We start from the raw sequence: 11,492 nt of genomic DNA on the forward strand, positions 1-11,492 counted from the left end.
GGAGACAAAAGACCTGTGTGCAGAAAATTATAAGACACTGATGAAAGAAATTAAGATGATACAAATAGATGGAGAGATATACCATGTTCTTGGATTGGAAGAATCAACATTGTGAAAATGACTCTACTACCCAAAACAATCTACAGATTCAATGCAATCCTTGTCAAACTACCACTGGCATTTTTCACAGAACTAGAACAAAACCTTTCACAATTTCTATGGAAACACAAAAGACCTCAAAGAGCCAAAGCAATCTTGAGAACGAAAAACGGAGCTGGAGGAATCAGGCTCCCTGACTTCAGACTATACTACAAGGTTACAGTAATCAAGACATTATGGTACTGGCACAAAAACAGAAAAATAGATCAATGGAACAGGACAGAAATTCCAGAGATAAACCCACACATATATGATCACTTTATCTTTGATAAAGGAGGCAGGAATGTGCAGTGAAGAAAGGAGAGCCTCTTAAATAAGTGGTGCTGGGAAAACTGGACAGGTACATGTAAAAGTATGAGATTAGATCACTCCCTAACACCATACACAAAAATAAGCTCAAAATGGATTAAAGACCTAAATGTAAGGCCAGAAACTATCAAACTCTTAGAGGAAAACATAGGCAGAACACTCTATGACACAAATCACAGCAAGATTCTTTTTGACCCACCTCCTAGAGAAATGGAAATAAAAACAAAAATAAACAAATGGGACCTAATGAAACTTCAAACCTTTTGCACAGCAAAGGAAACCATAATCAAAACCAAAAGACAACCCTCAGAATGGGAGAAAATATTTGCAAGTGAAGCAACTGACAAAGGATTAATCTCCAAAATTTACAAGCAGCTCATGCAGCTCAATAACAAAAAAATAAACAACCCAATCCAAAAATGGGCAGAAGACATAAATAGACATTTCTCCAAAGAAGATATACAGATTGCCAACAAACACATGAAAGAATGCTCAATATCATTAATCATTAGCGAAATGCAAATCAAAACTACAATGAGATATCATCTCACACCAGTCAGAATGGCCATCATCAAAAAAATCTAGAAACAATAAATGCTGGAGAGGGTGTGGAGAAAATGGAACACTCTTGCACTGGTCGTGGGAATGTGAATTGGTACAGCCACTATGGAGAACAGTATGGAGGTTCCTTAAAAAACTACAAATAGAACTACCATATGACCCAGCAATCCCACTCCTGGGCATATACCCTGAGAAAACCATAATTCAAAAAGAGTCATGTACCAAAATGTTCATCGCAGCTCTATTTACAATAGCCAGGAGATGGAAACAACCTAAGTGTCCATCATCCGATGAATGGATAAAGAAGATGTGGCACATATATACAATGGAATATTACTCAGCCATAAAACGAAACGAAATTGAGCCATTTGTAATGAGGTGGATGGACCTAGAGTCTGTCATACAGAGTGAAGTAAGTCAGAAAGAGAAAGACAATACCGTATGCTAACACATATATATGGAATTTAAGAAAAAAAAAATATCATGAAGAACCTAGGGGTAAGACAGGAATAAAGACACAGACCTACTAGAGAATGGACTTGAGGATATGGGGAGGGGGAAGGGTATAAGCTGTGACAAAGTGAGAGAGTGGCATGGACATATATACGCTACCAAACGTAAAATAGATAGCTAGAGGGAAGCAGCTGCATAGCACAGCTCGATCAGCTTGGTGCTTTGTGACCACCTAGAGGGGTGGGATAGGGAGGGTGGAAGGGAGGGAGACGCAAGAGGGAAGAGATATGGGAACATGTGTATATGTATAACTGATTTACTTTGTTATAAAGCAGAAACTAACACACCATTGTAAACCAATTATACTCCAATAAAGATGCAAAATAAAAGTGAAGTAATTTTTAAAAAAGAGTTAATACTCCATACTTGAAAAAAAAAAGGAAGGGAACATTTCAAGTTTGAATATGTGGTTTTGAAAATAAACAAAAGGAAAAAAGCATCAATATACATACAGCATTTTAGAGAATTTACCTCCTTGCCTGCTTTATGAGTCACTGAAGGTATCATTCAATTACGTTTAAATATGTTACCTCTGATTAGTATGTTTGTCCAAGGTCTTATGGGGAAACTAAGAGTGAAAGTCCACACTCTAACTGTGCATACTCTTCTTAGAGGGAGAATGAATGTAACTAAGTGTTCAAATATCATGGACAAATGTAGACAGGAAAGTCAAAAGCAAAAGAAACTGGGAAGCAACAGTCTGAGGTGGGACTGAGTGTAGAAACCACGAAGGATGAGAATTTGAAAGCACAGACGAAAAAAAAGAACAGTTCAGGTGTGGGGTATCCTAAAGCAAATGCTTAAAGAGAGAAATGAACCCAATAAATGGAACGTGCTGGGCACAGGAGGAAGTAAACAAGGGTGATCAGAAGGCAGCCGGACGAGAGAGAGCCCTGAAAGCCAGGATTCCCATGGGAAAATGAGTAGCCAGGAGCCTGGGTTCCAACATCAAATCCCCTGCAGACTGTCCTGGTGATTTCAGAGCTCTGCACCCCCAGGTCATGGTTTGTAAGATGTGACTACCTACCGGACGACGCTCAGGGGCAGAATGAGGATAAAATGACAGAATGTATGAGTCAGCAATTTGCAAAGTGCAAAAAAGCTGTATGAATGTAACATCTGACTGTTGTTCAAAGGAACTGAGAATTTCCCACATAAAGGTAGTGTCTGAGATGGTAACTACATTTTCCCACCAACGTTCCTAGTAAACCTCAGCCCTAAGCCAGTAGGCTGTTCCTTCTTTGGGATATTGAGGATCACAGCTATTGGTTTTAATTAAACTCATGCTCAGATCAATACTATGGTTTCCTGCTATGATGCTCCAGGTTCACACAAAGCCCACATATGCCACCGAGACACTTGTCCTTTTCCTCTTTTTTTTTCCTTCCCCTCCACTACTGTCTTTCCTTGTCCACTCTCCATCTTGCTCTAATTCCCTGTTTCTTATTTATTTCTCCTTCCAGTTTTCCTTACTCTCGCTTTAGCTCCATTAAGATATATTCTCACAAATGCCCCTGAAGTATTTTCAAAACCAGGAAAAAACAGAGTCAGTGATTAGCATTAATATTCCTTAAAATAGTTTCACCCTTGACCTTATCCACAAATTTCACTGCTCCCTCCCCCCCCCCAAGTAGACAGGCAAACCTGTTTGACTAGTTTTCCTCTAAGCCCCACTCTCCTGATTGGCTGACGAGTACAGATGAACCACAGGTACAGCAGCACACATGCAAAGTCTATGTAAAGCACATGGCCTTCCTCAGAAGGAGAAGCCACAGCCAAGGGACTGCAGGGCCTGTGTCATCCGCCCAGTCTCAGGGCAGCTCTCTCAAAGCAGGAAGGCAACACCAGTGGATGGCTTATTCCATTGCTAGTTAAAAAAAAAAAAAAAATTCTTCCTGTCAATGCCTTCTCTTCTGAATAAGGGATATTAAGGTGAGGATGAGGTCTAGAATCAGATTAAGCCTGTATGTTACAAGCTTAAGATGGTGTATGTGAGTATATTTACAATGTGGTACAGAGGTGTCCCTAAGTTTTGTTGTTGTTGTTGTGTAAGTCCATTAGGAAAGTTTGAATTTGCAAAACAGATTAACCAAAATGGGATTCCTTTTATAGAGAGGTGTACTTTGAGATTGCTTTAAATAAGCAAAGTCTCTGGGTACCTTTAAAATAGGATATGCTTTAAAATCACTGTTCATATATTTTGGACTGTCGACTATTTCAAACCTATGGAAAAGTATAAAGATTAATATAGAAAACATCTGTATACCCGTCACCTATATTTTAAGAGTTAAAATTTTGCCTTACTTTCAAGTGTTTTGAAAATTTTAAATTCTATAAATATTCAATTTATAAAAACCAAATTTTATACTACTTTTCAGGAACATATTATAAAAATATACAGCATATTCGTACACTTGATTCTACTTTTTAAAAAGTTTTTAAATCCATGGGAACATTTTGTTTACACTAAAACATCCCACTTGAAGGAAAATCAGCCCCATGGTTATTGTTAAAGCAAGTTATAGCCAATGTAATAGCTAAAATAGTATAACTCTTGAAAATGTGTCAAGTATCAAATTTCTTCGAAATAGAATTGAAAAGTGCAAAATAATTGTACACATGTTTGTATTCATAATATTCCCAAATCAAGCAAATATTTACCAAATCAGTTACAATGTAAATTTATTTAGTGGACTAGAATCCCAAAAGGTTCATTTCTGTTCTCTAAATCAAGTCAAGGGAAATTACACCTCCAATATAGTGACTGTTTCCATTATTAATAATTCAGACAAATAGCACAAAGCTATTAGCAAAATACACAGTATCTCTGAAATGTTCCTAACTACACATTCTTTCTATCTAATCCAAATGTTTTAATACTTACATAAATTTCCAACCAGAGTAGGAACTGACCTAGGCTGTCCTACATACCGTGCCATTCACAAACCCAAAGGTTCTGTCTTTGTTGGGGCTCTGCACTCCTAAATGCTGACCTCACGTCTAAGTTAATTTCAATGTGGCACTTGTCATCTCTGTAAGGGAGTCCTGAGCAGGACAGTATAGAGTCCAAAACTGAGTTGGTGAATATGTAACATGGAACTGTCAGAAGTCCTAAATTGAAAATCACCGGCACAGCCCACTACGTTTTGCAAGAGTGGGACCATACACTGTGAGGGAGTTAGCACAACAGACGGAAACTCAACTCCAAAACAGAGAGGTCCTGATAACAAAAAATGTAGCTAGAGAATTTCAGGGAAAGAACGTCATCAAAGGTTAAAAACCACACACATAATGGACTTCAGTTCACCTTAAAAATACTGAACATCTAATTTCATTTTACTCAGAAAACATTTATTGGATGTCCTAAAAACTATGTACTATGCTACACGTTATATAAACAAATGAGGGACTTCCCTGGCAGTCCAGTGGTTAAGACTCCACACTTCCACTGCAGGGGGCACGGGTTTGATCCCTGGTCAGGGAACGAAGATCCCGCATGCCACACTGCACAGCCAAAAAAAAAAAAAAATTATATATATATATATGTATGTGTATATATATATATATAATATATATACATATATATATAAAAACAAATGATAAGTAGTGAATATTAATAAGCATGTATTGAAACAGACTTACTAATTTGAACTAAAATGGAATATTTATAACCAGTTAATCACGAAAAACCAACTAGTAAACATCATGCACCATGTTCAATTGTTGAGTGGTTCCCAAACCAATTCACATATGTAAATTTTTTTCAAAATACCCATTAATTACAGGGTAAAAAATATATACATATTAAAATAGAAATCTAATTTTAGATGTTTATCTCTAATATAAAGCATTACTTCATCCAACTAGAGAAAATCCTAAGGAAAAAAGTAGATTTTATTTTATTTTACTTTATTTTTATTTTTGTGTGCCTTGGGTCTTCGTTGCTGCGCGTGGGCTTTTCTCTAGTTGCGGGGGCTACTCTTCATTGTGGTGCGCAGGCTTCTCATTGCGGTGGCTTCTCTTGTTGCGGAGCACAGGCCCTAGGCGCACGGGCTTCAGTAGTTGCAGCACGTGGGCTCAGTAGCTGTGGCTCGCGGGCTCTAGAGCGCAGGCTCAGTAGTTGTGGTGCACGGGCTTAGTTGCTCCGTGGCATGTGGGATCTTCCTGGACCAGGGCTCGAACCCGTGTCCCCTGCATTGGCAGGCGGATTCTTAATCACTGCGCCCCAGGGAAGCCCCAAAAGTAGATATTTTTAAATATTACTATGGTCAGCTCAATTTTTTAAGAAATTTACAAATCAGTCCTTCCCCTATTACACAGGTTAATACCTGATTTCCATGGTGTTGATTTTTAAGACCCTATGGAAATGCCTTCCATGCCTTAGACATGGAAATGCCTTCTGAATTAAACATTAAATTACACTGTGTTCAGTTTTAATATCACCTATCTTGTTTTTGTTTTCAGAGTCTTTTAAAATGAATAATCTTTGTCCTTATTATATTATCTGAGAAACTAGAACTCACTTAAACTCACTTAAATACCAAGAAACCTTAAAGAAGACGTTAAAAATGTCTATGATTTGATTACCAGATGCTTTTAAAAAGCAACAAAGATGCTGTGGACCCTCCAGGCTGGTGGAAGCATGGCTTGTCCTGAGGAAGCTAACATCTCCCAGAGCTCTTGAGCCAACCCTGCCCCCCAGTCAAGGAACATGTTCCAATGGCTCTCTTTTCCCTTCAAAATTTTCAAGTGCCCCTATTGTACTGGCTTCCTCCTCAAAGGCTATAAATATGATCAAGTTTCCATCTGAAACATATCTTTTAATCACCCTCCCTAAACCCTGAGAGCGAGTACTGCTGAAAGCAGCAGTCTCTACAGACCTCCCTATCACCAAATCCAAGTCCTGTTTTCCATAAAAACAGCTAGCACTTACTGAACACAAACCAGATAACTTCCAGTCACTGAGCTTGATAGACGTTATCTCATTTGATCCTCACAGTGGCCCTGGGAGGTCACACTTTGATCTTCATTATGTAAATGAGGAAAGGGAACTAAATTCTGAGTTTAAGGTCACATAGCTAGTCAGGGGCAGAACCAGGACTGTCTGATACCCCTCATTTTAGTACTTAGACCCTCATTTCTTGAAATTCTTTCCTCCTTCAGCTACTAAAAGTTACTCTCCCCTAATTTTCCTCCCGACTTTCACTCTGTACCTTTTTCTTCTTTACTGCTCCCTATATCTATAGCCAACAATTTGATTTTAGAATCTCCCCAGGCCTCTTTTTTCATCTTACTCTCTGAACCTGCCCTAGAAGATCTACTGACTTCCGTTTTTTTTTTTTTTGCAACCACCTATATGTTGAAAATGGTTAAAGCAGTCAGTCTATCCACCCATCCGTTAATCTATCCACTTATCTACCTACCTATCTAGCCCAGACCTCTCTGCTCAGAAGTTCTGTGCAATGATCCATCAGACACTCATCTCCAGCTGGATTTTCTATAAGCACTTCATATTCTACATGTCCAAAGCTGAACTCTATCATCCTTGGTCCTCAGATCGGCTTCTCCTTTAAAGTCCCTATCCCATCCTCCCATACCACCCACCATCTAACCAGTCACCTAATCTGAGAGCTTCTACCACCTTAACATCTGCGTGACCAAAGTCTCTTCTTCATCTCACTGCCACAACTTTGATGTAAGTTCCTCAACTTCTCTTAGCAAGATCACCCCAATACCTTCTAACCTGTTATTCCTGTCTCACACCTCAGATCCATCCTTCTAGACTGCTGTGAGAGCTGTGTTTTCACCACTCCTTTGTTTAAAACAACCTTGAAGAGAAAATGGTCCACACACCGTAGGATGGCAAACAGTCCTCCATGATCTTGCCCTTGTCTACACTGACTCCTCTGTTGTCACCTTCTCTATGAAGCCTCTTTAGTCTCTGTTCCCATGTAGAACTGGCCACTTCCAAATGCCTGTTCAGGGCACTCTGCATTTCTCTATCAAAGCACTCAAGAACATATAACATTATTTTGTACTTATTGAAGCCAACTTGTTTTCTATCTATCTAATCCTCTTAAACCCAGAGTTCTCCCATGGTCTTATGTGTCTGCATATCCCCAGTGTACAGGACCATAGTGCCCAATGCATAGTATGCTTTTCATAAGTATGTGTTGAAAAAAAGAAGGATGTTTGTGAAATGCTTTAGATTAGGAAGATATAATTATCACCGCTTTCAACACTAAATTAAACAACTTTATTCAAACTCATCTGATTATGTAACCCCATGTGTGGGTATGCAAAGTAATACTGAAATGATTCACCTAGCTTCAAGTATGGGCACCAGGCTTATCAAATCACACTTCTTATTCCTAGCTTCCAGAGTAGAGAAATAGTGCCAACATTACATACAGCTAGTCAATTTCAATGGCCGAAAGCAGGATGTAAAGTATCATCGGACACATATTCCTAAACAAAGACAATCTGGGCCTACCATAGAAAAGGAAACTTTTTTTAAAGCCTGCTTCAATTTCTTGGAAAAGCAAAGATCTTCCAGAAGACTGAATGTCTGAAATCAAGACACCCTTCTAAAGATCTCATATACAAAATTTTCTATTAAAAAAACACGTTAAAACCATTTATATAGAAGTTACCCTTCTAGGAACCTCAGCCATTGAGCTCACTATCTAGCCCAGAAACAAAGGATGAGAACAGCAAGTACCTGTCACAAATTACGCAGGCTTTATACTCGAGCAATAGCCCACATCATTTCAGGAAAAAAAAAGAAAAAAAAAAAAGACAACAGATAATAGAGCAGCAGGGCCCGCTCACAGCCTGACAGCAGCAGAAAGTGATAGCTGATAACAGAAAGAGGACCCAGAAAAACCATAAAAAAAAAAGAATAGTACTTCTGTCCCCAATCTAGTATTTCAACCAGGCAGGCTGAGGCCATTTACTATAAACAAAAACAGCTCTATACACCTCAAGGAATAGCACTATTCAATTCTTTATGAATTCATGTTCATAAAGACAGTCCAACAAAAAAAAAATAACTTACATCCTGGGGAGCAAGTAAGAGTGTAATATTTAGAAATTACTTGTTTGAATAGCTAACTTTTTAAAGTGTCAGTAATTAACGGTGTGAGGGGTCAGCTATTTTGAAAATGTGCTTATGTAAATAAGTAATAGCCCAGATAATGTCAAATAAATGAGATATTACGACATATTGCAAAAACAATCAAAAGTTCTTACTCTCCTGGTGTACTTTGGAAATCTAATGTGAATTAAACAGCATCAAGTCAATATTATCTTATAAACAAGCACATAAATAACTTCGAAAAGGAGTCTGACAATTGAGAGTGTGGTTATTTTCTTCCTTTGCCATCAATATTTACATGGTAATTAAGCTGATAGTTATTCATAAGGTACCATGAAATGTTTTAAGTAATTCAAATCAAATGTGAACTTTCAAACTCTTTACACACAAAAAGATTTTACAAAAAATAAATTTTTTTACAAATATTTTTTACTCCATTGGTTTACTTATTCTAATATGCACACCAGGCATTAGTACAACAAGCATAAAGCTCTGGAACTTTTAGACTTAAAAAGAGTTTGAATCTCTACAGTAGTATTATCACGAGAAAGTCACAAGTACAGTTTTTACTCAGTTATGCCCGAGCTACTAATATACTATCAAGCTATTACTAAATGTCACGGAAGTATGCTTCATTGTAGTTTTTAAACACTGCTATAGCTCTAAATCACACAAGATGTCAACCTTACCTTGTGGGTGACAGGCAAATCAAATAGCACTTGAGTGTTTCCCTCTAGAATTATCTAGAATAGTTGCCGAACAGAAACAGTCCAAAAGCAATTATCTCAAACTGCCTGGAGATAGTTTCCATAAGAGAAAGCTAGTCCACTGTTTCTCTCTGAGACAGAAAAAATAGTCTGGTTTATGATCTAATTCAATTAATGCAAAGTTCGGATTCCCTCACTATACAATATTGATGTGCATGACTCTTCCATTAATTTAAAACTCTCCAGGGAATAAAATGTGATTACTCCTAACACTATTAACATACCAATTAAAAAGCACTTCCTAGCCTTCCTTCAAGTGGCATTTTTTTCTGGGAGTAAGTGGAAATAAAGCACACCAATTACACCAATTCTGAGTGCAGACTTATTTTTTCTTTGAACATGAAATTATCATAAATAGAAACAACAGCACACTTGGCATCTAGCCAAACAACCACACCTTCATGTCATTAATCTTAAAAAACTCATTGTACGAGATGACAGCCCAAGGGAAATCGAAGGTTTTTAGAGTAGTGTTTTTCCTATCGTTTATGGGTGGAACCCACTTGAAATAAAAGGCTGCCTCTATTGCTAACACTGGTTCATAATGCAGGTGACTCGAATGCTACCCACTCCTCCCCCTTGCGATACGCCCTCTCCCCCGTGATAATGACTAGTTAACACAATCTAGTATTCCGAGTTCCAGTACTTTCAGAAGTTCTTTCACTTTCTCCCCTCCTCACCACCCCCCACCCCACCCCCTTGGGGTTGCTTTTCGGCGATGGGAACCAGAGGTACAGGTACAGAGGTGGTACTTTCCCTACGGAAGTGCTGCAGAGCGGCACGTTCCCCGTACTCAACTTCATAAACCCTCCATTAAACCAGCGAATTTACACATACCGATTGAGTAACCCCCTCGCCACGCGTGACTGTCCTTTTGCCCTGTCGCACTCCGATGCGGTTTGCCTCGTACAACTCCAAACCACGCATCCCAGGCCCCCTCGCCGCTCCTCTAGCCCGTGGAAGGCGCCCTACTTCCTGCAGCGCGTCCTTCTCTCGCCTCCTAACCCGCACACGCTTCTCTAAAGCAAGGGCACGCCATATGGCTCCCGCATCCGCGCGGAGACCCTGCGACCACTGTCCATTTCCGGGGGTCGCACAGGCTTGCGGGCACTGAAAGGTCCCTGTTTCTGTGCGTCTGTGTGTGTAGCCCCAAGACACGCGCTACCCCCAATGCACCCAGGTCTAGTTCCCCCTCAGGGAGAGGACGAAGTAGAGGAGAGTTGCAGAGTTTCCCAAGCACCTCCCGGGCCCCCATCCCTGGCTGGCGGCGGGGGCTCCGCGGTGCCCATAGCTCCGGGGTCAAGTGCAAGGTCCTTGGCCAGATCCACGCCGGGTGATCCCCTCTCTCAGCCTGCACGCACGAAACGCGAGAGGACCCTCAAACGGGCGCCATACGGCCGGGAAAGGAGCACGGGCGCGAGCGAGGCAGCAAGGAAAGATCTCCTTTACACACCTCCGCCCCACACCCTACCCACCCTACCCACCCCCTCAGTCCAACCCCATCTGCACTTTCGGATCCCTACCCCCCACCCCTGGGTCGCAGCCATCCGCCCGGCACTCACCTCAGGGAGCAAACAACGCCCCTCTCCTCTTGCCGCCCCGCCCCGCTTCCGCCCGCTGGAGCGGCGTGGTCCGTCCGCTTACCTCCGCTCTTGGCAGCTGCGCGTGAGTTTGAGTGCGTCTCCGCCGCGAAATTGTATCCGGGGACAGAAGGGACCCGTTTGTGTGCTGGATCAGGTGTCGCCGCCTTCAGTGGCTTGGGGTCGTGAGGAAGGCTGCAGAGTTAGTGTGTTAGCTTAGGACTGGCTCTCGGGACTCACAGTTGACTGCAAAGCTTGAACCGTGTCCTCCCTCACGGCCGCGGCGCGCCTGCTCTTCCGCGGCTCTCCGCGGGCGGCCGCGCCCCCCCGGCCCCGCCCCGCCCCGCCCCGCCTCGCCTAGCGCGCGGCTAGCAGAGCTGGAGCGCGCCCCTCTCCTGTCGCGCCTGGCTCAGCGGGGCACGACGCGGGCAGCCACGTGCTCAGCCTCGCATCAGACGCCTGGGGCTGCGAGCACCTCCTGCTCCTTCGGCTGGGGCATGGATGCGG

General features: G+C 41.4%; 1 protein-coding gene across 3 annotated transcripts in view; it reads right to left on the reverse strand.

The window, feature by feature from the left end:
* UGT8 (UDP glycosyltransferase 8) overlaps window positions 1-11,277 on the reverse strand; it is a 93,704-nt gene extending 82,427 nt beyond the window's left edge. For all 3 annotated transcript variants that reach the window (XM_030863987.2, XM_030863985.2, XM_060299006.1), the window contains exon 1: window positions 11,050-11,277. The gene's annotated coding sequence lies outside the window, so the exon portion shown is untranslated. The remainder of the gene's footprint in view (window positions 1-11,049) is intronic.
* Between the last annotated feature and the right edge of the window lie 215 nt (window positions 11,278-11,492).

Source organism: Globicephala melas, chromosome 5, assembly GCF_963455315.2.
Source record: "Globicephala melas chromosome 5, mGloMel1.2, whole genome shotgun sequence".
Taxonomy (NCBI): Eukaryota; Metazoa; Chordata; class Mammalia; order Artiodactyla; family Delphinidae; genus Globicephala; species Globicephala melas.